The sequence below is a fragment of the Gavialis gangeticus genome, unplaced genomic scaffold (genome assembly GCF_001723915.1).
Source record: "Gavialis gangeticus isolate Ggan-Ray unplaced genomic scaffold, GavGan_comp1, whole genome shotgun sequence".
Taxonomy (NCBI): Eukaryota; Metazoa; Chordata; order Crocodylia; family Gavialidae; genus Gavialis; species Gavialis gangeticus.
The window spans coordinates 58,965,454-58,993,359 of NW_017729029.1; the positions used below are offsets into that span (position 1 = coordinate 58,965,454).

The 27,906-nt window shown below is 42.0% G+C and overlaps 1 protein-coding gene across 3 annotated transcripts in view; it reads left to right on the forward strand.

Moving 5' to 3' along the window:
* TRIM2 (tripartite motif containing 2) overlaps window positions 1–27,906 on the forward strand; it is a 175,732-nt gene that overhangs the window by 15,262 nt on the left and 132,564 nt on the right. The window contains exon 1 of one of the 3 annotated variants that reach the window (XM_019521662.1): window positions 21,316–21,453. The exons of the other annotated variants lie outside the window; for them this stretch is intronic. The gene's annotated coding sequence lies outside the window, so the exon portion shown is untranslated. Of the gene's footprint in view, window positions 1–21,315; window positions 21,454–27,906 lie in introns of those variants that run through there. 3 annotated transcript variants of the gene reach the window in all.

A 27,906-nucleotide genomic window follows, 5' to 3' on the forward strand; every position in this document is an offset into this window, starting at 1 on the left:
CCTGGGTCCAAGCCACCGCTGCCAGCCTTGCCCTGCTTCTGGAGCAGCAAGGACATGTGGCAAGCATAGAGATGCTCTGGCTGGGTGCTGGAGCATCTTTTTGGAGGACCCAGACTCTGGTTGCTTCAGGCACGCTCCAGGAGCATGCCCTGCACCACTTTTTTCCAGCATGTTTTTTTTAATACTGGAATTTGCCGGTATCAAACTTAGAGTCCACACTGCAAATATTCAGCACAGGGAATATATATTTTTTGTTCCTAGCATGCCTTCTGCAGCATCTCAAACTGCTTTGAGATGCCGCAAGAGGCATGTGCTTGCTCATCTGGTTGCAGCCAATATGTTTTTGCATACTCATTAGATTAGTTTATTTTAAATGAACCAGTCACGAAGATACTTAATACCAAAACACATAACTTTCATTCCTTTTGAGCACTGATGTAAAGTATGCCATAATTTTGAGCAGCCAGAGATACAGCTAATCCAGTATTTATTAGGTAGCTATTATAGTGCCTTGCATATAGGTGGAGAGGAGCTGGTAAGATCCTGTTTGTCTTGAGCGAAAAGCTTTTGTGGAATAAGCTCTGTACAAATGATATATACACCAGAGTAACTCTTATAGTGTTATAGTTTTACCCCTGATTCATCATGGGATAATTCTATACTGAATTGGTCAAAGCCACAACAGTGTAAAGGTTTATGCAGTCTGGTCCTTTTTTATACCTGTGTAAAGATCAAATACATCAGAATAAATGTATCATCAGTCCAGACATTTACATGTGTTCTTTGTATGTAATGAAAATATTAAAATGCCATAAAGCGTTCTGTGACCTGGTTCAAAATAATTCTCCTGACCTAATGACAGTATTTCCCTTACAGTTGCTAATATGCAGCTATTAACTTAATGAAGTGTACTCACTGAAATGAAATCATCTCACCAAAACATAAAAGTTAATTATTAAGCAGTTGTGGGCCACTGATGATAATTCCCTTAAACTCATTAGTATGAGGTCATTAATTTAATGGAGTATATTCACCTAAATTGAATTGCAGTGCAGAGCATTGAAACTAATTGCCAAAATATAACAGCAACAACATGATTTCCGGTCCCTCAAAGAGTAATTTCCTGCACTCAGGCCCTGATTCTGCAAGCCCTTCCCCTTCTTTCTTTGCTCCTCTCCCAACTTGCAAGGATTATTTTAATAGCAGATTTCAGTAGCACATTGCACAGCCTTAAATGCTGCCTTTCTTCTCATGTTTTATTTTAAATCCAGACTGCAAGTGAGGAGGCAGTTAGCATGTGTGTAAACTGGGGAGGAATCTGCTATTTAGGCTCAGAAAAATCTCTCAGACTTGCAAAACCATACTGTATCTACAGCATCCAGATCTGGAAAATCTATACTAATTAAATGCATGGGATAACGTTAACTGGGCAATGCTCCATAAATAGAATGCTATCTCAGCATTTCTGTGATTTCTAGGTGGTGGTTTTTATTACAGTCTGAGCCTAGTTGTCCATTATGTTAAACTACACAAGCGCAAGGGGCCCAGTTGCAGTGGGTTTGAGGAATAAACTGTAACTCTGAATTTCCTGATTTTAGTTTAGTTTTAAGTTCTGAACCATTCTTAGCAGTAACCTAGCTTTTTGCACTGTTTATGTAAGCATGGTAACATATTCATAATCATAGCAGGCACTGATATCAGTCAAAAATATAAATATACTCTGACAGTCCCAACCTTGCCCTTTCCCTAAAGCAATCACAAGAATCTAAACTAATGCAAGCCTCTGAATATGGAGAGCCATTGTACACATTGCATGTCTTTTTGGCATCCAAAGCAGTGTTTCTTTTTATATCGCAGGGAACAATGAATAAAACAGTCCTGAAAGATTACTTAAGAGCATAGAATTAATCATAAATCCAGCTTGGTCTGGATGGTTGAAGCACTATTTATCAATCATGTTAGCTAGTTGTCTGAAAAGGATTTTGCATCCTTCATTAGCAAAGGAATAATAGGAAAGTGTCTCTTTTTATGAAGCAATAATATGGATCCCAACTGGGTAAGCAAGAAGGCCATAGGTAAAATAATGTTCCCCTTGAAAGATCTGGATTGCTACCAAGAAGGTAAGGAAGCCCCATCCTATTATTACACCACCAGAGCGCACAGCTACAAGTGATAGTTCAGTGTTAAAATTGTAAACTGGACTGAACCTTATCTGTACTTGGGTCACCCACTGGGCCTCCCCAGTTTCAGCTTTGTACTCAGCCCCTTGCGCCTCCATAAACAAGATCCTTGGAGTGAAACTGATGCTCCATTATGATTGTTGGCTTGGAAAGCACATTGAATGTGAAGTACAAGGAAAGCTTAGGCTTAATTTCATACTTCCCCAATTCAGTTCTGAAAGTGAGAATGATGGTTCTGGGGTGGGAGTGGTAGAGGTGAACCAGGAAAGGTGTAAGATCTCTTCCAAGAATTTGTTCTGATGATACAATGTGGTGATACAGCTGCATACCTGACTGACTGAAAATGTTCTTTTGTTTAGTACCATCAGCAATAGTGGGCAGTAATATACACCTAGATTTCAAGGTCATAAGGAACCACGACTATCATCAGCTCCTCTTTGATTCTGGCCTAAGAACCTCACCTAATAATTTGTTCATTGAGCTCATAATTTCTGCTTGATCTATAACATATCTTTTAGAAAGCTATTCAGTCTTGATTTAAAGACTGCAAGTGATGAAGAATTCACCACTGCACTAGGTAAGTTGATCCAATGTTTAAATGGTCTCACTGTTAGTTTCTTGCTACTTATTGAGTTGGGAACCATTAACTTCAGGTCAGCTTTTAAGGATGGAGAGAGTTTACGTATTAAGAGAGCTGGTGAACTATTCCATGAAAAGTACTGTAATGAATTGACTAGTCTTATGTTTTTCACTGGATAGAATCAGGACTGCTGGAATCTGTCTTCAACTCTGTTTTGCTAACACTGATTTCTGGCTGAGACCTGTGATTTAGGAATAGGAAGCTCTACGTTCTGATGCTTTGAAATGCCAAGTGCCAAAACGGTGCAGCTTCATAGCAAATGGTCATGGATAAACAAATGGTGGCTATGGATTTGTTACAGCATATTTAGCTTTAAGACAAATTATAAATTACTTATTACTTAATGTTAGGCATTTAGATCCACTTAAATATTTGATGTTCCTGAAGCACATTAACCATAACCCAAAACCCACTATCATATAAATAAATATAAATCATACTAAAAATTCTCGGGGCAGAATTTTGTCCTATTGTGATCCCAAACCCATTATACTGCTGTACATAGTCGGAAGGCAAGTGACTACTTTTTTCCAACCAAAATGAAAATTGATCCATGCAGTTTGAAATGCAAATGCAGGGTTTTTTTATTTTTATGGAGTCAAATGGCAGTTTTAAAGTAGCAGACGAAGCTCTAAACATAGCAAGATTTGTTTAGAGCTTATATGAATACTACTGCATAGAACGTGGGCTGTGAAATCTTGAACACCTAAACCTTGATCATAGCTGACGAGAAGAAACCATTATTTTCATTATACTTAAGGGGAAGCTGGTGGTGGTTTGCTTTCATTCTGATTTTGATACTTTACGCACTGAAAATAAGCAATTATTGCTAACTCATTTTGCCAGAAATTTTCATTTTCTGGTCTGCCCCAGAAAATCAGGATACAGGTGAAATATTGTACAAACTTACCGATGTTTTTATTTCTGAGAAGGTTCAGGTTGATCATTTAATGGCAGCAAGTAGTCATAGCATTTGCTCGTGGCTTAAGATATTTAAAAAACGGCTCTGCTCTTAAATTCTGAGAGTTTTTGCTATGCTTGAAGAGGAGAGGGCCCAGAGGCATTGACCCTCAAATCTTTTATCCTGTCTGAACTCAGAAGAGCAGGGACTGAAGGGAATCTGTTGCAGCTCCCTGATCCTCAGTCATTCAGCCCTGGAACACATGAGAGCTGTTTTTGATCAGCTCTGACTTACACAATTTGGAAAAAATTCTTCAGACCTTCAACCAGTGGAAAATTGGGAGAGAAGCAGAGCTCTGTTTCACCACATTACCAGCCTTCTTTGCATCTTGCCCATGCCTTCCCCAGCTTCTCCTGGAATGTGCCCAAATCTTTCCTCCATCACAGGGGAAGGTTGGAGCCTGGCATGGCATGCTGCTGTAGAGAAGAGGCAATAGCATCATTGTTATGTATCCTACTGTACATCCTATGAGCTGTGACTTCTAATACAGCCAGACAAAGATGTTTAATAGGCAGGGAGAGAGAAAGAACAAACATTCTTTGAATTATTATTGTAATACGGTATAAAAATTAAGAATAGCGTCTGTTCTCTTTTTAACTGTTTAGGGTAACAGATTGCCTGTTGCTTGTGAGTATGTTTCTATATGGGTGTTTATCAATGTCTTTATGTGTACATATGTCCACTATTGTTTGTTTATCTATATCTATAGAACAGATGCTCCAATAATACAACTTTAACCAAAGAGGAATTGATCAACAGCACAGCTGGGGCATGAATGGTACAAGAAACTCAATCCATCATTTTTCAAAATGCCTGATGAATGACTTGATTGTTGTCACTAACAATTGTTGGCCATTTTATTTATGATAGACATACTATGATCCCACTATGAGCCAACACAGCAAAATACAGTGACAGGGGAGGGTTTTTTCCATTAACGACTCGTGCCTCCTGATACTTGGGAGGCACGGCAACCTCCCACAGGGGGCGGCATGGCAGCAGGAACCGTGGTGACATTGGCGGCAAGGGTGGGCCAAGCAGGGACTGCCTGCAGGCGGCTGTGGCGGTGTTGGTGGCAAGGGGGTGGGGTGGTGAGCGGCGACCACTTGCAGATGCTGGTGGCAGCGTCGGCAGTGACCAATCTCAGGGGGGGCATGTGCCCCCCCGTACCCCTCCTATGTATTGCCTATGTCTTTTTCCATTCAGGAGGTTTCATTCACTCCCTAAGTTCCACTGGCTTACACTGGAATCCAAGCCCCACTGATGAGTGGGTCAGTGGTGTCCAACTGTTTCTTGGCTCTTGTCTACCATAGAGCTTACAACCCCAAAGGTGAGAAAGTGGAGCCAAGAAGCAACAGGACCATGCTGTGACACCCTCTTCTGGTAGGACTTCTAGGCAGCTCTCTCTGGACTGTAAAGCTGCTGTCTTCTGATAGAATCCTCCAGTACCTGGTGTTGCTCCCCCTTAACGCCTTTAGGGTTGAATGTGACCACTTTTACTGAACTAGATTTCATGCATCTCCTTCCACATCTCTCTTTCTTCATTAGGGTTTTATACTGCTGCCTGTTACTCTACTAGCTGAGTATCTTTTACATAAATTTAGTAGCTATAGTGATGTCTCCAGTGCACTTCATGGGGTCTGTAGCACTTCTCCCTTTTCAGAGCAAATTTTAGTAATCTTCTTTTTTTTTTATTTTGTTTTGTAAGGTCTGTTTTCATCCAATCTCTAGAAGTTTGTTACAAACCAGGTCCCCTTGACCAAGAGTGCTTTGTTCTTAGCTTTGGCTTGGGCTTTGTGATTAGCTTTGTCTCTGGAAAGTGCAGCTGTTGTGGTGGTTTATAGATGGAAAATTGGTCTTTAAAGGAAGTGGGATTTGATCCATTAATTGCTGTAAATTAAAACTAAAGCCTGAAGCTGGTATCAGAAGCTGACTGGAAGGACTTGAAAAGGGGAAGGAAAAATACTCATTCTACAATATGCCCATACAGTGAGTCTTGAAAACACTTTCCAGTGCAAGGTCCCTTCAGGATTCCTTCAGTAGATTCTGTTATGGTGTAACATATAATAAGAAATCTATGTACAGGTTTCCCTTGCTTTATGCAGGTTCTGTATGTGTGAATTTGCTCTTATGAGATGACCCTTTTTATACTAAAAATTAGTTATATGCGAGGTAAATTCTCTCTTATGCGATTGATGTGGTGGAAGAGGGCAGTCAGTTTCTTTGTGTGGTGCATTGTAGCCCAAAATATAGTCTCCTGTGTGGATCTGTGCTTCTCGCTCATTGTCTGTGACACGTGTTTCTGTAGTTGCCATCCCCATTATCATGGGCAACTGGTACCACCTTAGTCGGGGGGGTATGTGCCCCCCACCCCCTGTGAACAGTCCACCCTGCAGCCGATCCTGTTGTGGCCAATAGCTGCAGCCGCTTCCAGGAGTGGCTGCGGCTGCTTCTGGGAGCAGCTGCAGTGATCTGCTGGTGCTTACAGTGGGGGCACCGGTGGTGTCAGCAGCGAGGGGAGCAGTGGCGAGCTGTGACCAACTACAGGCAGTGCCGGCAGTGTCAGCAGCACCTTTTCACAGGGGGTGCACCGCCACGCTCAGGGCATGCACATGCCTCCCATGCACCCCTTATGTGTCGCCACTGCCCATTATGGTAGTGCCCTGTGCTTGTGTGTACTATCTGCCGTTGGTTAGTACCAAAATTGTCTTGTAAAAGTGGTAGAAATGGGTCTGGGGTCAGTATAGTCGAGGTCATTACGTTGTAAAATGGGTACCTTTTATGTGAATTCAAGTTATGAACCATTTTCCAGGAACGCATGTACAGCATAAAGCAAGGGAAACCTGTATACATGTAGATTCTACTGCAAACAAAAAAGCTATATTAAAAAAGCTCCTGTGTTTAAGACGGTCAAGCAATGCAAAAGCTATGAAATGCCCAATTAATGTTGCCTGTGCAACCTTAATACAGCTGCCTAGTGTGTACAGATTATGACATAGTCAAGTTTGTGTAGCTTTTCATAGAAACTACACAAAGTATATTCCTGGCAGAAAAGCCTCCCTCCCCACCATCAAATTTCAACTGACTTGCTTAAATTATGGGATACTAGTGCTTCATCCAGGAGAAATCACGATAGTTTTTAATATGGGAAAAACAATCTGTTTTCCTTAGCCCTCAAAAATGACTCCATTTCTTTGGCCTGAAACTTTGCAATTAAATTCACCTCTAGGTAACTATCTGGCATGGAAGATTTTGGTTCTAAGCAACTGAAAACAAGTCTCATAATGGGAAAGGTTTGGAAACTTTCCAAATAGGTGGTGCCATCAGCCCCAGCTACAATAAAACAAAAACATGCAACATTATTGATATGTTACAGCAGAGGCTCCCAAACTTTTTCTTATTACATACCCCGTTCCAGATTGACCAGCTGTCTGCATACCCCTACATTTTATATTTTGTCCCTTAAATGCCAATTATTATTATAAGGAAAATTAAATCCACCATTTCTCCCATGTACCTCCCAGAGATGTCTTGTGTACCCTCAGGGATACATGTACCACAGTTTAGGAACCCCTGTGTTAGAGTATTTAGCAAAGTTGTAGTTTTATAGTGCAAAGGTCTTCCAGAATCTCGCTGTTACAAGATGTCTCAAAAGAAACTTGAATGATAATTAATGCCGCTAGAAAGAGTGTTACATTTCTCTACACTTCTGCCCCTTCTGAAAGATAGTGTCAGTAGTTCATTACAGCAGTTTGGGTTCCTAAGAAAGCCAGACTGCAAAGGAAAAGCAAGAAACTGGACACAAGCACGGACAGGCAAGCTTGTACTGGTCTCAAACCTAATGTTCCCAATGGATTCTTGTGATGTATGAAAAAATAGGGCATGCCCCTCCCCACTAAGCTATCAGACACATTATGACATGGACAGAATATGTCAGGTTTTCTATGGTTTGAAAGCCAAATTGATTTCAGTCTGCTTTTATCTTTCCTATGAGCTTTACTAAAGGGTCAAGGGGTTGAAAGAAGGGGAAAAGATTGCTGTGTACTTCTGTGTTCTCATGGTCTCAGACCCCATTAGGGAAAAGCAATTTATTTTCTTTTTAAAAACTAACAGATTCTTGAATCCATATACTATATGCTGCATGGAGCTATTTTGCTTTGCAAAGTATCTGTCTCTTGTTATTCTGCATTGTTGGGTTGAGGCATTTTTCTGGTTTAAAATATACATATTATCCAGGCCTGCTATTTTCTTCTTCCATCTTTTAATCTTAGCTTTTAGCTGCTGTATAATATGAAAGACTTCAAATTGTTAGCTTTTAGGTGCTTTCCTTTTAAGAGTGCCAAAGGGGCTGAATGCCGGCTATGCTTCTTTTCTGGCTGACTTCTGCTTCCATGTATTTTACGTGTCCTAGCAGAGACCAGACCAAGAAATATCGCCTAGAAATTATTAAATGAATCCAGGAGGTGTTACAAACCCCTCTGTGGGGACCATCAATGCCCTGAGTTTCTCCCCACTTGTCCCAACAAACAGATGAAGGTTTGCCCTGGGATAACTCCTTATCCCCATAAGCCTCAGCTCCATTGCCTTTAGGCTGGACCTGACATTTGCAGGGAATCTCTGCCAGCTGTAGACGGCTTCCCTTTTGAGTTATGGCACAGCTTCATTTTCAGTTAAAAATGGTAGTCTGTTGAATTAGGGCTGCCTTCACATTGCAAGGAAAATTTAGTACTGCTCTCTTCATTTCCTCTCTTCTCCTTTTCATCTCCTTTTTTAAGTACAGACATTAATGGTGGTTTTGTATGAATAATTGTTTTTTTAAGGGGAAGTAATTGTGTCCTAAAACATGCAGTATTTTACAAATGTTTTGTGAAGCATGTGTGAAACGCACTCAGCATTTAAAAAAAATGCTAGTAAATTCCAGTTGTATTTAAGGCACTTCACAAATTCCTTAATTTTGTACAGAAGTGAGATGATAAAGGACAGTATCAAATAAATTGAATTCATATTATCTGATCTACTTTATATAGGATTACTTGATAGGTTAGTCTGGGCGCTTCAAAGATGTGCGCTCCAAAGACATCTGCAAGCAAGATACAGAGACTCTTGGAATTGACCCAAACCTTAGGGAGGCCTTAGTAGGAGACAGGACAAAGTGGTGCTCCCTTCTCAACTAAGGAGTCCAACATCATGATAAGAAATGTTCACTCAAATTACAATATAAATGTGACTGAAGGAAATGGCCCGTCAGTACAGTAGCCCCTAACACCATGTACACCTGTGACCACTGTGGCAGGATCTGCAAGTTGAACATTGGTTTCTACATCCACAAAAGAAAACGTACCACCAGTTAGTAGAACAGGTGCAATATCCATTATCGCTTGCTGATGAATGGATGCCATATAGTCTGAGAGAATTTTCAGCACCAAATTTTCTAGATTGTTGCTATAGCCTAATACAAATGATTAAAAGTGGTGATGCTGAATGACCTTTCTGTATCCCCATGACTGAGTTAAAACTCTTGGTATATACACTATATGCCAAATCTTTAATTTGGTTATGGGTATATCCCATGTGCACCATAGAATCATAGAAAATTAGGGTTAGAAGAGACCTCAGGAGGTCATCTAGTTTGACCCCCTGCTCAAAGTAGGACCATCCTCAACTATATCATCCCAGCCAAAGCTTTTCTAGCCAAGGATGGAGATTCCACAACTTCTCTGGATAACTTGTTCCAGTGCTTTACTACCCCCTTGTGAGAGAGTTTTTCTTAATATTTCACTTAAACTTCCCTTGCTGCAACTTGGGACCATTGCTCCTTGTTCTGTCATCTGTCACAACTGAAAACAGTCTAGCTCCATTCTCTTTGTAACCAACCTTCAAGTAGTTGGAGGCTGCTGTTAAATCCCCCATCAGTTATTTTCTCCAGACTAAATAAGCCCAGTTCCCTCAGCCTCTTTTCATAAGTCATTTGCCCCAGCTCCCTAACCATTTTGGTTGCCCTCTACTGGACTCTCTCCAATTTCTGTATATTCTTTCTGTAGTGGAGGGCCAAAACTTGACACAGTACTCCAGATGTGGCCTCACCAGTGCTGAATAGAGGGGAAGAATCACTTCCCTCGATCTGCTGGCAACGTTCCTGCTAATGCAGCCCAGTATGCCATTAGGCTTTTTGGCAATAAGGGCACACTGCTGGCTCATCTTCAGCTTATTGTCCACTGTAACCCCAGGTCCTTTTTTGCAGAACTGTTGCTTATTTAGTTAGTCATTCCCTAACCAGTAACCAGTGCATGGGACTGTACCATTGTAAGTACAGGACTTAGCAATAGTCCTTATTGAACCTCATGAGATTTCTTTTGGTCCAATTCTCCAATTTGTCAAGGTCTCTCTGAATCCTCGCCTTATCCTCCAGTGTATCTACTACTCCCGCCAGCTTGGTGTCAAACTTACTGAGGGTGTACTTCATCCCATCTTCCAGGTTGTCACCACAACTTTTAGTGACACTATCATGTAGGATTATCCAACTGGCAGCTCACAGGCCACATGTGGCCCATTGTGGGATAAACTGTGGCCCACAGGGCTTGTCAGCACAGCTATTGGAGCTGCTGTGTTGAGGTTAAGGTGATGAATGCTGCCACCATTTTCCTTGCATCTCCTTTCCCAGTGCCAAATTTATGGCCTTTGGTCACGACTGGTGACAGGGGGAAAAGGGGAAGGGGGTGACCCTGGGTTCTACAGCTGTGCTAACACAGCAGCTCTGGCCGCCCCACCAGCAAGCCATCACCCTGCCACTGGAGGTGGGTCATTTGGGTTACGAGAAGCCCTACTGTCCAGATCTATTCTGCAGGGCCAAATGAGTTAGACAGTCATGTTGTACTGGGTCAAGGAATAATTGTATTTTGACTGGTTTCTCTTATTTGACTACAGCTGTAGTATAAATGAGCCCTAACTTTCTGGAATCCCCATTATGCTGTTTTTGCTGTTCTTTATTTCATTCTGATGTTTCAGAAGCTGTAAAACAGTGGTTTGCTTGACATACTAATATGGCCCTGTCGCTAGAAGGGATGGATATTCATTAGGACCTTGACTTTAGAATAGCCAGATAACCTCAAGGTTCTCACACATTATCCCACTAAATAAGGGTGATACTTAGAAAGTAAATAACACCAGCACCTAATATCTACAGTCTTTTTTTCTGTCTTTTTCTGTAAGTGATTCTGTCTTTTGTTGCACACATGCAGTTCCATTTAAAGTGGTTTTATTATTTTCATGTACCTGTATACTAGGTAACAAGAACATCTCTTTTCTGCCTTGATAAATGACAGTCAGAACCCTATGAAGCTTATGGGCTGGGATGCTCTGTTGATAATGCCCCAATTTCAACCAATTACATAAACACATACCAAACTTTAAACTCAAGAACTGTCTCATCAAAGTAGCACTGAATTGAATTGGACTGTTCCTTTGCTTAAAGGTAAGTAGGTGTTAAAGTACTTTGTTACATCAAGGCATTTGTTCTTATGCTGTTTAAAGAGGATCTTAACCTGTCATGTTCAAAAACCTTCTGTTTTCTGAGCATCCTCAGATACAGAGTGCCAGTCTTGTGCCAAATAAGACAGTGTAAACTGTGCTGTTCATTTGGGCCTTTTATAAGGCATTTGAGGTACCTTAGCACCTAACAAAATCAGAAATGTGTTAGAAATAAACTTCATATAACTAATTATCCAGTCATATGATGGTAATGTCTGAATAAAGGACTCCCTCAAAATATTTTTCTATAAATGGTCTGAGGTAACCAGGAGTGTGTGATCATTTTCTCACAGTGATAACTAAAGAGAGAAGCAGCACCATATGGCATGCAACATTTACGGATATTGCTGGCAAAGTTTATATTGTTCTTTAGATCAACACTTCTAGGGGTCTGTACAAGCATTCAGATCAACTGATTGAAGTTCAGCAGCTTAGGGCCCTACTACAAGTTTAAGTTAAAGCTGGATAGAAACCAGCTATAGAGTTGTTACACATTTTTGAGCATGAACTGTATAGCTGACTGGCTCTTTTTATAGCTGGATTTTCATTGTGTGATAATTACTTTGTATCTGTGGCTGGTCTACTTTTATTGTGTGATTAACCAGTTAATTGTGTGCTAGTTACTTTGCATGTGTGGCCGGTATCACTTTGCAAGTGTGGCTGATCTAAATTTATTGTATGATTAACCTGTTAATTGTGCAATATATGTAATGTGTAGCAGGGGCCTTAATTTCATACGGTTGTGTTTCAAGTGGCTTAAAATTGTACAAGCATGCAAAGGGTTGTATGTATGCTCTGCAGGCAGCCTGCAGCACTGATAGCACCCAGCCAGGGCTGGGGGGGAGGGGCAAACCACATGTCCCAGCATGTTTTCCAGGCTCCTCTAAGAGGGCTGACTGACTGGTGATCCAAAGGGACAATGCCCACCAACCCCCATCTCCTTCCCTTGGCTATCCAGCCATCAGACATCAGGCCCTAGGTGGGTCTGCTGTCTTCCAAACCAGGGCCAGAATCTCAGCTTCGGAGGGGTATTTTGCTGCAGGCAACTACCTACTGCTGTCAGAGTTGGGAATCTGGCTGTGATGGAGGGGGCTTGGCCATGATGCTGCTGGGGCTGCACTCCCACCACTGCAGCCATAGTCCCAGCATGGGGGCATCAAATGCTGCAGTGGGGGAATCTCTGAAGTCCTAGTTGGGGAAGGTGGTGGGGGAAGGGGAGGGAGAGGGGGCTGCACAAACAGCAGGTATCAGGGTGAACTGGGGGTCTGGTGCTGGTGAGTCATATTCCCCAGCAAATAAGGGTGGGATGGGAGGGGTGGGGGAAGTGGCTGATGGTTTCACAGCCCCAGACCTATGAAGAGGGGGATGGGCTTTTCTAGCCTTGAGGCTAATGGGGGAGGAGTTTGCTCTGTGCCTCAGCCAGAGCAGTAGTGTTTGACTAAGTCACAGAGGCTAAGTACAGACATTCAAAAAGCCCAAGCCTGAATTGATTCAATCTTTGCAGGTTAGTTTAAACTGCATAGATTGAACTGAAAAGCAAGTGAACAAACATTCACTTTTGATTCCAGAAATGCAACCCCTTGCCTGCAGTGGCTCAGGCCAGAAGCTGGAGCAAGCCCTTCCTTCCCTTTGGCAGTGGCAGGAAAGCAGGAGGGAAGCTGGGAGAAACCTCCAGGTTTTTCCCCCCTCCCTGCTTGAGCTTGGTGGGTGAGCATGGCCAGGCCCCAGGAGGCCACTGAATACAATTGGAGAGGGGTTTAAACCCCCACCCTAGCCTGCATGGTCCCCAGTCAGGTGCACCTGGAGGGGGAAGGGGGAAGCAATCCCTGCCAGGCTTTTCCCCACTTGCCCCTCAAGCAGCAGGGGCAGGGGTGTGGCTAGACACTAGCCAGGGGCCAGTACCCTGAGGCAAAGCGGAGAGGGAGAGAGGTTTAATCCTCTGTCTCTCCTCTCTTCAACCACTGGCATAGGACCTCAGCCAGGGTCTGCCTGGCAGGGGCACAGCAGCCCCTACCAGGCTTCCCCCAAATGCTCACCACTTGAGTGGTGGAGGCATGGCCAGACACCAACCCTGGGCTGGCCCCCTGAGGTGAAGGGGAGGAAGAAGGGTGAATTTAATCCCCCCTCTCTCCTCTCTCCCACTGGCATGGGACCCCAGGGGCTGGCATCTGGCCGCTCCCCCACCTCTCAAGCTGCTGCGCCCCTCCCAGGCAGACACAGCTGGGGTCCCATACCAGTGGGAGAGGGGGCAGAGGGGGGGGATTAATCTCCCTTCCCTCCCCCCACTTCACCTCAGTGGGCCAGCCTGGGGTCTGGCCATACTTCCCCGTCCTGAGTGGGGAAAAGCCTGACAGGGGCTACAGTCCCCAAGCACAGTTGCTTCCCACCCCCACCCCATTCTCAGCCAGCTGGAGCAGCAATACTGCTCTGGCTGGGGAGTAGAGGGGCAGGTCCAACCCTGCTCTCCTGGAGCAGACAGCACAGCTCACCCCAGGGCTGCAAAGTATCCTGGGATGCTGGAGGACTGTGCATTAACTTAAACCAGGAAGGGATCTGGGACAGAAGTGCCTTAAACCAGTTTGAGCTAAATCAGTTAAGTCTGATACTACATTCAGCCAAGTTTCTCTTAAACCAGTTTCGGCCATTTTGTAAGCAGTTTATGTGCACTGAATTTTTGTTCTGTTACAGGTTTAAATCAGTTTCTGATCACTTAACCCAGTTTTTGTGTCACTTCTGTCCCTAGCCAGAGTGTCTCCCTATGGGGCAGAGGAGGTGGGGGGCAGGGGTAGCACACGCTGGAGTGCTGGAGGGCACTGCAGCCGCTGCAATGGCATGGAAGTTGTACAAGTGTTACTTCAATCAGATGAACTTCATGCAGAGGTGAGTTAATCCTTGTATCACAAGGATGAAATTTGCTCCTTGCTGGCCACTTTTAATTTGACTGAAGCATCACACCTTGTGTTTCAACTGGATTAACTGTGATTTGTCCTCTTGAACAGTAATGCTTGTATGTACTCAAAGATGCCACTTACAACAGAAGAGCGTTCAGCTTCTGTAATATGAAGGGTAGGTGTGTCTATCTGTGCAGACCCTGTTTTGCACACTGGGGTCCATTTTGGGAAATGATTTTGGAAATACCTGATACTTTGTGTAAGGTGTGTTCCAAAGGCACAACTTTTGCCCTTCAGGCATGTTTTTATGAGTACTAATGCTAACCAGTTGCAGATGGTGATTTAATAACAGACCCAAAAAAGTGAGTTCTGTCAGGGGTGGAGAAATCACCCCAGCCTGGTGACAGAATTTAAGCTTTAGGACCCTACCAACTACTATGTAACTACCAACTACTACTATGTACTTTTAAACTGTTTTCACCAACATACACACAAAACTGAGTGTAGTGTAGAGGTACCTGTTCTAAGTTTAAATTACCCATTTGAGCACCTGAAATAATTTAGCGACAATACAGGCCTGTTTCTTGTCTTCCATGCTACTGCAAGTAGACTGCTACAGGTAACTAATTTAAAACTAGTTCAGGTATTTCGACCCCCCACAACAGTTGTAGTACAGAGAAATTCTACCCTTAGGTTGTAAGCTGTTTTGTGCAGGGACAATCTTTTTGTTCCACGTATATTCAGCACCTAACACGATGGGGTTATGACTGGAATTCTGAAGTGCTACTGCAAATCAATGATAATTATAATAAACAATTAATAAGTACCTAAATTCCCACTCCAACACTCAATTCACTTTTCTGAGACATGAGCTGATAGATTTATAATAAAGATCTCCACTGCAGTGATTTCCTGCCCCCCTATTTGTTCTTGTGGGTATCTCATGAAATACTGGATTGGTTTAACGCGTGTTGATGCCAGCTGTGGGTTAGCAAGGTTCAAAAATAATAAAATAATACTGAATATCCAAATCAGTGGCTTTTGTAAGCCTAAGTTATAACACGTGGATTTATAAGAATGAAGATATAAAGAATAAAGAGAGAAAACTCAATCCTTGTCCAATGAAACAAGTCTATGTTCAGCTATTGTCTTCAAGTGAGAGGGAGAATTCAAGCCCACAGTTTGCAAGGCAAAATTAATGGTCCACCTGAATGGCATAGTAAAGGCACATACAAAGAATAGTTTGGCCATTGCAATAAGAATTATCCTTGAGCATAAGCTTAGCATAAGGCATATGAATGTCCTTAAATTAAGGCATAAATTAGACATAAGGGGGTGAAGAGGCCTTTCTGCTCGCCCTCTAAATTTAATCCTGTTGCTTAGGCAGACAAGGTTCTTTGGGTAGATGTGATATCTTTTATTAGACCAACTGAGTAGTTGGAAAAAAGTTCTTAGCAAGCTTTCAGGCACGGTCACCTTCGTCAGGCATAGGGAGTCTCTGCCTATGTCCTTAGGCCAACATGGCTACAACCAAAAACCCAGCATCCTGTTGCTTAGTGTGCTTCAGTCCCTTTGTTAATTGTTCTTGCTAACATACTTCCATTTGAGGTGCAGATCCCTGAATGCGTGCATTATATCTGGAACAATTCACTTAGGACTCTGGAGGAACATTTAAAAAAGAAAAAAAACAACCCCCTCCTTGTATTCCATATGAGTTTAGCTGAATGAAGGAGGAAGAAATAAGTCTGGCCACTTCCCCAGTACTCATTTGTGACCTGCCACAGTTTTCCAGCAGGATACAATGTGACAACTCAGTCTACTAAAGGAACTGCCAAATTAGAAGCATTACATCATAAGAACAAACACTTTTGTTTCAACCGAGCTCTACCTAGGAGGCTTGACGTTGCATTTAATTGCTTCAAAAACTGTCTGCTGCAGATCAGTGATGTTAATAACAATCCATGCTTTCTGTGGGATATAACAACATGAATGACTGAGTGAATGAATTCTCACAACAGTGCTGTGAAGTCAGTTAAGGGATATCAGGAGACTAAATCACAAAGAGATAAAGTGACCTGGCCAAATTTGCAAAGAAAGTCTGCAGCAGAGCTGAGCTCATGTGATACCTATGTCAATTGTTAGAACACCCTTTCCTTCCACCCTGAATATTATAAATAATGCTTCTTTCTCTGTATTTAGGGGTAAAATCAAGAGAGCCCCATCTTTTTTTATAATGGTTGGTTTCATTCATATTAATCTCCATTATTCCCTATCCCTTCTGCACACTAGAAAGCTATTCTCAGTGGTCTGTTGTGGCATTCATTAATGCTGTCATGTAGGAGGTCCAGGCTGAGAATTTCTTTTCAGCCCAAACACTGATCTGTGAAGTGCCCTTAATGACAGTCTTGTAAGAGTTGTGAATGGAAAGGAAAAGTTTGAAGTGATTACTGACAGCAAATGAAGGAGATCATTAAAGAGCAGGATGGGGGAGTAGTGGCTGAAGGCCTGCACATTTCTGTGCTTTGATGCCAAAGGGAAGTTGATGACAAAAATTATTTCACTCAAAAAAAAAGATGGTGGGAACATTTTTTTCTCACATGAGGCTTCAGAAGATTCAGGCGTGTACCCACTATGTACCCAGAGTGTTCTTTGGTGTAAGAAGTGAGGTATCATGAAGAGATTAAATATTTTCCAATGTTCTCTAATTAGGAAATGTTCAAAGTTCAAAATACACAGTGTCTGACATAGGGCTAAGCCCAGTTTTCCATTGACGGTGGCCACATATATCAGCTCACTAAATCTATGTCACCTCTTTTCCCTTGCATTTTTTTCCATCTGGCTTAGTTTTCCTTTACAAAGGAAAAGCAAAAAAAGAAATCAATTCCCCCCTAGACTTTTTGGCTAAACACAAACATTACATTTTTACCAGTATAAGTGTTTGGAAAACAGTCTATACCCATAATAGAACAGAAATTCAGCACACAGACTGATTTAAAATGCTGGAATCCGGTCTAAGATTTGCCCCTCCACCAAAGGAAGAATACTGTGTTCTGTTTGCCACTGATCTAAAATACGCTGCTTACAGAAAACCATGTAACTTAGATTGATTTCTACTTGGATTTTTTGAATGTCTGTACCTAGACTTTGAGTTTATTGGTTCAATATCATAGTTCTCTAGTTGTCCAGTTTAACGACTATCTGAAAATAAGTTGTGACCCACTTTATAATTGAAACCATGCCAATAAAATACTAAAAAATACAAACCACACTCTTTTAGCATAGGCAATACATAACTGCTGTATTTAGGGAAATATGAGTGAAACTTAAACCAGAGGTGTTGGTATCATCCTTACTGGAGTAATGTCACTTAAGTGGGGCTGTGATTTGAGGAGCATAGGCAGATGGGAAAAGGTGAAAGTTAGGGTTAACACAGACAGGGTGGAAAAAATGCCCCCTTTCCCACCAGAATTAGAGAGTAGAAAGATGCTTCAGGGGCTGAAGAAAGGGAAGGGAACACAGAATGCAGGTGAAGCTTCATTAAACCAGAAGCGTAGGAAGGGTGAGAGGGTGAAGTTCTTGTCATTTTTACCAAATGCCATTTGTTTGCTTTTGTAGAAAACAAAAATATTTCCATTTTTATTTTCCAAGCCCAAATATTTTCAGTGAAAAACTCAAGGTTTATTTACCCTTAAAAAATTTCCTTTGAATGTACAAACTACTTGCCACTGGCTAAGGCTAGGAACAGGTGTTGCATTTGTCCCTGGATAAATTGTGCCTGTGTTTGTGCTGGAACAAAAATATCCTGGAATTGGCATGTGCACATATCCCTCTTCTAATTAGGGTTAGGTAAGCAGAAATGGTGGGCAACTGGAACTCCACCCCCAGGCACCCATTTAAGGGTGTGCTAAAAAATGAAGCTGCCACCATTGCTGGCCCAGTTGCCATAGCTGGCCGAGCCCCTACCACTATCCCTGCTGCTATTGCATAGGGCACAGACCCCAGATGTTATGTTTCTGGGACCTTGTGTTTAAAGAGTGCTATGTCTCGTGGGGTCATCTGGGGATTAGGTGGTAAAATCACCAGCACCTAATCTACATTTGAACTTACACAGTTAGTGGTAGTTCTGATAACTGTTTTCCTAAGTTAGACAGGCCCTTCAGGACAAAAAGCCAAGTTCATTCTTGGCATAACTCCAGTGGAGTGGAGGCAAGGGAGTTATACCCAGGGTGACTTTTGTCTGAAGAGTGTGCCTTTTCAACACAGTCCACTAAATCAGCCCATTCTTGCTCTCTCCTTTGTTTCTTTATTTGTGACTACACTGAATTAGCATCTTAAAGAAGCTGCCATGGGAATTGGAGACGAAGTAGCTAGCATTTTTGTAAACATCTACAAACTGTTTGTCATAGCAATTCCTGGCCCAAACTCAGGTACACAGTTTATTCATCTTGGACCTTTGATGCTAGTCTGGGCTCCTAAAATCTAACTGCATAAAATGAATGACATATAATGTGTGGATGACAGAGACAGGGAGACCCTCAAATACATACTTATCGTATATACTGAAATATCTGCTATTTTTATTTATAATTACATAAATATCAACCTTCTGCAGCTATTTCTCATGCATCTCCCTCTAGTGCCCCTTGTCTGAGCTGTGATATGTTTCTTGCAGGCATTGTGGCAGAAGGGAATCATACAAAGGGATTTGAAGGAAAAAAGATGAGTGAGTATTTCATAGTTCCACCCATAAGGGACTGTGCAAAAGGTTTGGCAGAGGGGATGACAAGTGGTCAAGACTAGCATTGCTGGTGAAGGAATTACATGCACTAAACACTAAGAGGGGATGAATAGGGAAGGGCAGAGCTGCGTAGGACAAACAGCTCACTTTGATATGAGTTGGAGGAGGTGGCAGCGGGGGAGAGGGGTGGGGAGTGAACAGAGCAGGGAGCGTTATCTAAGGAGGAGAGAGGAGTGATCTGAATGTTGGGGCTGGAGGGAAGCTAGGCATCAGTAGTCAGAACTAAAGGTGATGAGGCTGCAGACAAGAGCTTTAGCTGTCTGGGCAAAAAGGAAAAGTCTGATTTTGAAACGTCGTGGGGAAGGGCATAGCAGGATTTTGTCACAGATGTGTGGAAGGGTGAGGTAGAAAGGTCACCAATAATGACAGCACAGGGGTAACAGAAAGGGCAGAACTGGATTAAAGCATAAGAATTATAGGCTAAATCCCAGGATCCAGTGGATGGAGTCATGTCATTGCTCCAGAATCCCAGCTCTCATTAAAAAAAAAAACCCAACAAAAAACCCTCCTCTCTTCATGGTAAAAAAATAAAAATAAAACTTGAAACTATGACCCAGGCTTAACTACTGCAGCAGTGTATACCTGATCTTGTGGATAGTATGAAACATCTATGTTGAGACTTGTGAATTGCCTGTCCATTTTAATGGAGTATTGACTAATATTCACTGTCCTTGGGGCACAGCTCCCCCACTGAAGCAAATACATACTAGCTGTGGAAGACAACAGCGCTTGTTCCCAGCTGGGCCACTCAAAAGGAGGGAGAAGAATCCTACTATCACACTTATTGCTCCCAGGAATTGGCAAGGTCACACTTTAGGAGGAAGAGGACTCTGTGCCACTGCCTCTCCCTCACATGGAGGGAGTCATGGGGTTGGAACCAGGGAGGACCTTATGCTATAATATGATTAGGACCTTTAATCTTCCCCTAGAGAGGTGGTTGAAGGTAAATTGAAGAAGTCAGATTGTGGTAAGTTAAGTTACCATGGGAGGCCCTTGAAGAGTGAGAAAGGAAGAAGCAGATCTTCTAAAGAAGATTTTCAAGGAGCAATTAATCAGCAAAGTCAGAGGAAAACCAGTGAAAGCTAATGAATGCCAGCATCTTTCCGAAGGGAAGCTGTGTTAAAAGTGGCAAAGTATTCCAGGGAGCTAAGAGCTTGAGATGCAGTGAGGAAGAAGTCATCATTAGAGAGACCAGTTTTGGTGTCAGGCAGAGGGTAGAAGCCAGGCCAGATGGGATTCAAGAGGGAAAAGTAGAGCCAGTAGTTGCAAATTGTACACTCAAGTGTTTTAAAGGTAGAGGGAACAACAGAAATAGGAAAATAGGTAGAGTCATAGATGTAGCCTGACCATATGGAAATCCAGGACTTCATCTGGGAATCCAGGATACTGTGCCCCAGCTGTGTGCCAGGCAGACAGCAATGCCTGCCTGAAAGGTGCTCTGTGCTGCTCTGACTCCCAGCCAGACTATGCCCAGAGTCCCTGCGTTTCTGGGATTCCCATTATATTTCCCAACAGTTGTCCGGGATCAGCCTCTAAAATCTGGGATCGTCCTAGCTAAAACAGAACATATGGCCACCCTACTTGGCTGGATTTTCTAAGGGTGAGGAAATGCAAAATATACCGGCATTTTGGGGAGGAACAGGACCATAGCAGCAAGGGTGTAAGAAGACAGAAAAGGGAAGCAATTTGATTAAGGCTGAGGAAGAGGTTACAGGCCAGGCCAGATCCAAGAGGTCATGGCAGTGTGTTAAAGAAACACAGCAAATGAGAAACCCCCACATCAGGAAAAGGAGGTGACAGGGATGAACAGTGTGTTAAAAGACAGGAGAAAAAGAAATGAGCTGGGGAGACTATGACAAGCACACCAGATGTCATTGTTTTTTTCTTCTTAAACAAAGAAAAAAAATCAGTAGGAAATTGTGAAAGAGAAACAGTTTTTTCTTTCCAAATAGACAAGGGCCACAGCTCTGTTCCCGGGGGAGGTTAATTGAACTAAAAGCAGGGCAAAGCTAACTGTAATGCAGATGCCTGTTGGTTTTCTAGAAATGATTATATGGAAGCACAGAAAATATGTGCTTTTCCAGGAGTGACACTGGTTTTCCTTCTCTTCTGCCCTAAGCCTTTTTCTGTTTAGCTTTAAACCATACAACACTAGTTCTTCCTAGTCAGCTCCTCACTCCCCCACTCTCCCCTTCTTGAGAATGAAACACAATATCTTAAACAAACAGATCCTAAAGAGGCTAATCATTGGCTCACATTGTCCCCTGATACTGCAGTCCCGCCTCTTTGGCTTATGCTGACAAGCTGTTTATGTTTTTGCAAGGCCACCCTTCAACTCAGCTGCCTGATGGCCATAATGGGACCAATTGTCTGAATGCTGCAGGGAGCTGAATCTCCTGGTCAGCAAGACTGAATTTCAGTCTCTGATACTCCTGAATGGACGTTATGGAACACTAGTAAGTAGGCTTCTGACTGTGCGGTAACAGTTTGTATAATGAGGAGGTTAAGGATAATCATTCAGCAGAACTGGTAAGAAATTCCAATTCCAATCTTTGCTAGAATAACATGTGTCCTTCTGTTTGAAGTAAAAGGACAGCTACTCTGTATTCAGTGTCACAACTACAAAGACCGGGTTATTTTAATCTCCAGTGAGAATGAGATCTTCTCTCCTTGGGGAGAAAGAGACAAAGTTAAAGGGAAGCCAGGTGTTTAAACTTGTTCCCCTGCCCCCTCCCTCCCCTTCCCACCGTAAAACCATAGGTACTTTAATCAGCATTTAATTCTTCTCTGTTGGACACATTTAAATAATTTAGCATCTGGTTGTATTTCAAAGGACAGACTGTGGCAGCATTTTCTGGTCATGCCGTTTGGAAAAGCATGAGAGAGGAGGATATCTCTTATAAACTTAATGCTCCATAAAAGTGCTTGAAGGTGCAGTTGTATTGTAACATACACGTCTAGTAGTAAGGGGAAAAAAGTCCATGTTCAGCAATTTTAGTATGCTTTACAGTCCACTGTAAGAATACTGTTAAGCAGTTCTCTATGAAGTAGGAGATCTCAGGGTTTGAATGGGCTTAGCTTTCTGCATCCCAAGCAGGTCCTTTCTGATTCTTAACATAGTATATTTAAATGGTGCATTTCATTTTTAACATGCTTTGAAAAGATGAATGAATTACTACTTATCCCTCACACCCTGCAAGGCAAAGTTAATATTATTTCACGGAGAAGTGGGCACAGACCAGAATCTCTGAACTAGTCCCCTGCCCACCTCCCCGGAGCCTTCATCTATAATTAGCTATATAATATAAGCCTATCTGTAAATCCACATTTTACAAATGGGGAAAACAGAGACACAAGGGCTTAAGTGACTTGTCCAGGCCATGCAAATAGTCACTGGGGAAGCAAGTACCAGAATTTAGACTGGCTCCCATTCTGGTACTCAATATGTGTTGTTGTCTATCATTGATTGCAAAATCCCATTAGATGGTGCAAGCAGACTTCTGTAGTGATGAGCTCATGTCAGAAGTGTTGTTCCAGCTAAAAGAAACATCCAAGGGTTTGGCTACTTAGCAAAACTTCACAAATCACTGAGAAATGCAAAACTGGGCTGGAAATCTGGGGAGAGCAGATTCCCAGTATCTTTTGTGCTGCTTTCCTTTGCTCTGGTTAGAAAAGTACCCTGGCAACATAATGAAATAATTATGCTGCCAGAACAGCCTTTCTTGCTGCTGTCTGCACGTATATAATTCGGGTACCACTGGAAAGGCAGAGATTTACAACAACAACAACAACAACAACAACAGAGGGAAAGAGCCCAGTTCAGGTTTTGGGAAAAAGATATATGGGAAAGAAGGCCCTTATTGTAAATTGATCTGTTCACCAGACCCAGAACTAACCCTTTTTTGATTAAGTCTAAGACGAGAATTCTTTTATTTTTAACATTTAATTCAAATCATCATTAACTTTGAGTCACAAACCAAAACACAAAAGCAAGTTCCTAGGTAATTATGTGAGCCAGTTCTCAAGACTGTTATGGGCAACCAAAAAAGATCACATATCTAGGTTTGTAACAGTGCAGAAGATTGCCCAGGTGGTGAGGTAGCAGCCACCTTCGCCCTACTTCCTGGGTTCTCGGTTGTGCACAGTTTGAGCCGACCTGAGCATCAGGCCTGATGATTATTACCTCATCCCTCTCATGCTCATCCATAAAACATTTATCATGACTCAGGTCAAGGAGCCTTGCATTTCAGAGCATCATCTGTGTGAAATAGCCACTAAAATACCATACAGTGAAGCAAATATAAACCCAGGTTTAAAATAAAAAATGCCATCAAGCATTTCATGTAGTTCATTTTAGATGTATGTGACTTGGCGCTTATGAAATAAGCCTTTATTTTTGAAATACTAAGGAATATATGAACTTGGTCTATTTTAGAGGTACACAGTACACATCAGATAGTATAGTAAGGTATACTATACTCACATTGTAGAGTATACAGACCAATGCTGATTACTGAATTAGGATACTTCTATGCTGGAGCAGCTGTGATATATATAGGTTTTCAGTGACTGTGTCTAAGCAATGTAGAGATGTTGCAGGATTGATGCAAAAATGGAAATTAATTTGTTTCTTGTGTAGGAGACCTGGTACCCAGACCCCCTTCCCAATTAATAGGAGAAACAATGGAAGATGCATCGGATTTCAGTATCTATTTTGTGACACCAAAAATGCACCTAGATATTTTAGATGCATTTTGAAATGATACTGTTAAAAATAATCAGTAAACTCATTGTATTGCATCCAGCAGAAGACAGGACTACAAGGCCTGTCTGGAGCTGTGCAGAATATGACTGGCTCAGTAGGGCAAAAATAATTAATATTGGCTTATCTTCCTTAGCAAGAGAGAATTTTCTGGATTTGTTCGTAGTGATAGCTGAATCCAGGAACTGCACCAAGGTCTCTATGAAAGTAGCTGACTAGAGTGTACCCCTTGTCCTCTAGTAATAATACCTGGAGATGCTGGGGTGATAGCCACTCTGTGAAGACGATGCTTTACATTTATTAATTAATTGAACCTTAAAAGAGCGTGCAAGGCAGATAACTGTTATCCCCATTCTACAAAACGGGGGAATGGAGTCAGCCAGGGAGCTGAAACCCAAATCAGGATGTCCTGCTTCCCAAAGCTATATATTTGGCACAAGATCATATCTTTGTTTGGCTCATGTGCCGTACCTGGGCTGTGTTCTGCTTTATCACCATCAGCATTTCTGTTCCTTGTGTCCTTCAGCCTGTAGGTACACTTGTATTTTCTTTAATGTGTAATAATTAAATTAAGCAATCAGCAATTAATGGAGAGTATTAATTTGAGGTTAACTGTAATCCTGATCTCTCATTGCTGCTTTCCAAATCTACTTCCCGCTGCCAAATAGATTATCTGGAAAGCTCAATCTGATTTAATATACTTCCTTGGACTTGCTCTTAATGAAACATATGTTAGACCAACTCTTAGCCTTAGCAGCCATTTGGAGAGCTCTGAGAAATTATATCTTTGTAAAGAATAGGAGGCAATTTTAATTTTAATTTTCACTGTCTTCTGATTTAAGTCTAGAACCCATGAGATACTGCGCATTCTCAATCCCAAGTGAAAGTATAGGATTTAAGGGTGCTTATTGCTTTGTGGGTGCTTATTGCTTTGTGGCTTTATCAGATACAAGTACAAGCAGTGATCATTCATGTTTTTTAAAATGACATGCAGTTCAGCTTAAAATTAGAGTTGGGTTGAGAATGAAATAGGAGACCTGCTTAGGTATCAAAGGGTCCTGACTAAAATAACTGAAGGTAGCTGGAAAACTAGCCTAACAAATAATATAGGATAACCATGAGTGCCTACCCCATTCCCCCCCCACACAAAGAAACGCCCCCCAAAACCCAAAAACAAAACAAAACAGTGACAGGGATGTAACCAACTTTCCCGTGAGACACATTTGCAGCAAAGTGATTAGACAAATAAGAAAAGAACTAAGTTTTAAAAGGGAGAGGCTGAGATAGAGGAGATAAGGGTTGCACTCATAGGAAGTTTTTTATGTTGGGCTACTTGCAGTAGAAATAAGGGTACATCTATACCACAGTCACTGCTATGTGGACAAAAGCTGCATAATACTTGGACTTTTAATCTACACTGAGTTCTATGCTATTGTGGCCATGCTGCTAGGAGAAACCAAGCTATTTAGTTTAAAGCTAGCTCTGATTGACTGTAGTGTAGAGATACTCTAAATGGCTACTTCAAGAAAGAACAGGTTTGACATGTGAGTGGGAGCAGGTGAGTGGGACCTGCTTCAGAATATCCCTCACTGACTAGGGACAGACATTACAGATAAACAGGTACAAATGATTGGAAATCGGATCAAATCTGTAACACAACATATGGCCACCCTACTTCAGTCCATATAAATCACTTTCAAAATGGCTGAAACCAGTTTAAGATAAACCCGGAAAGATGTAGTATCAGATTTAAATGATTTAGGTCTAATCGGTTTATTCAACTTCTGTCCCAGATCCCCTTCAGATTCAAGCTAACTCAGTCCTCCAGCATCCCAGGATGCTTTGCATATCCCCCACAAGCCCCACGTGCAGGGTGGGAGCCTAGCTTTGGCCCAAGCTGTCTGCTGTAGTCAAGCAGGGTGGCATGCTCTAGTGCTCCAAGGCATGTGGCTGCATTTCTAGAAAAAAGGGAATGTCTGTTTGCTTGCTTATCAGTTCAATCTATGCAGTTTAGACTAACCTGGAAAGATTGAATCAATTCAGCCTCTGTTTTTTTTGACTGTCTGTACTTAGCCACTGAGAGCACTGGGTAAGGTGTAAAGAGATGTAAGTGACAAAGAGCCCAGATGTGACCTTCTGCTACAGGCCATCCTGGCCTTATCTTTAATATTTTTGTTGAGGGATTAGATAGTACCTTCCTTTCGCAAAGGGGTAATTGCAAAGAAGTTATACGTGCCTATGAAATTCAAATTCTGTCTCTCTGTACAGCAACCCATTTTGGGGGGAAAGTGTAAACAGTGTCTAGAGACAGCATTCAGGACATAAGGCTAGAATTTAGTTTTGTCTTGGACCTTGCATATCAAATGGCCATTTACTCCCAAAGTCTCTGCAAAAGTTTTTAAGGGCTTGGTATGGTTTAAGTCAAATTTCTTTTTGGGAACCATTTTCCTGTTCCAAAAGGGAAACAGCACAGAATTTATAGTAACATCAGAAAAGGAAATTTCCACAGGTAATGGGCATTCTAAGCACATGCTCATTTCTGTTGTATGTATATCTCAAGAAACAGTAAAAGCTAGTGGCTCTTCTTTTATTTTGTTTATGTTATTTCTGGGCAATTACTCATGGTGGTAAACACCATGCTCAGAAATAAAGATTGTAAGACTGTTATTACTAGGGCAATTTCACCAACCACATAATTAAAAAAAAAGGTGGGGGAACTTAAGTCATTATTTATTATGGGTGCTGTCCCATGAGCTACCTCTCCTGGGAGGTATAGTCAAGAGTGTGGCCAAAAGGGAGAAAGAAAAATGTGGTTTCATTTTGTTGCCTAAATTCTTGGCCATTCAGGAGCTGAAATGGTTTACGGCATAAGGTAGAATAGTCTTGAGCTGCTTTAATTGATGGAAATCTTCCCATGCCTGTAGGCCTGATTGCTATGACTTATTTGCTTCCTGTCCTGGGGTCTTCGCTGGCATGCCAGAGATTCCTAGGCAAAAAGGAAGCAGAAGCATCCAGGTGTCTATATTGACTGTACTTTGATCCTATACTGGGGTTCTTTCAGGCCTCTTTATACCCCCAGAGCTGTGTATAGGGACTGGGATCCTGAATTGGTCCCTTAGTATACTCAGCTCTTGTGGAAATCAGTGCCTTTCAGAACTAGGTTCCATTAATACAAATCTTTGATGGTTCATAGAGTGCTAAGCTCATCACACACTGAACTAACCTCTTTTTTAAATTAATACCACAGAATTGTATTAAAATTCCATTTTCACCCAGGCCATTCAGATTCTCCTGACTGAATTTCTAAAGCAAGCAACCCTGCCAGTCTCAGAAAGCAAAGTTTTTTCCAGCATGGGTGATTTTAAACTAGGCAGGAAATACTATGGATGCCTTTGCCCTGGCATCTGTGATGGAGCTTTGGTGTCCTTCCACTTTGCTTGTGTAGCTGGGTCAAAGGTCAGGAGAAAGCAGCAATTTAATCTGGTAGGATAAAATGTCCTTAGCGGGGCAGGTGGATCTCCATGTTCTGTTCTGGTTATGAATGTCTGAAAGAATTATTGGGACTGCCCTCAGGTTTTTCTTCCTTGCCACTATTATGTCCTTTTGTGGGTATTTGATAAGTATAATTCACATTAAGTTTTAAGCCTCATGCTACAATTTGCTCCATGAAATCAAATAGGTCTAGGGCTCCCTTCTCCTCTGGGACCCCTAGAACCTAACCACAAGTGCTCTAAGGATTAGTCAAATATTAAAGTATGTTTGGATAATGTCCTGAGCTTAAATTCTGTGGGCCTTAGGCCAAACTCCTATTAAAGGTAACAAGAGTCCTGGCTACTTCTGGATTGAAAAAGAGCTGAAAGATAAGTATCTTCTGCCATGTGTTGTTCCAGTTCTTCCACTTTTCCTTTAGCATTATGTTTCAGATTAATATTTCTCTGGTATCTTTTCAACTTGTTTTTAAAATTACAAAAATAGATTGGAATATATACTCTTATCTTGGTTTTCAGAATGTTTTACAGATTTCACAAGCACTATGGCCTACATATGCTTGAGGCCTCACTGTCTAAAGAAATCCTCTGTCTCTGGTGCTCCTCTCCAAAAGCTTAGAAAGAGATTTCATAGATTTCATAGACATTAGGGCTGGAAG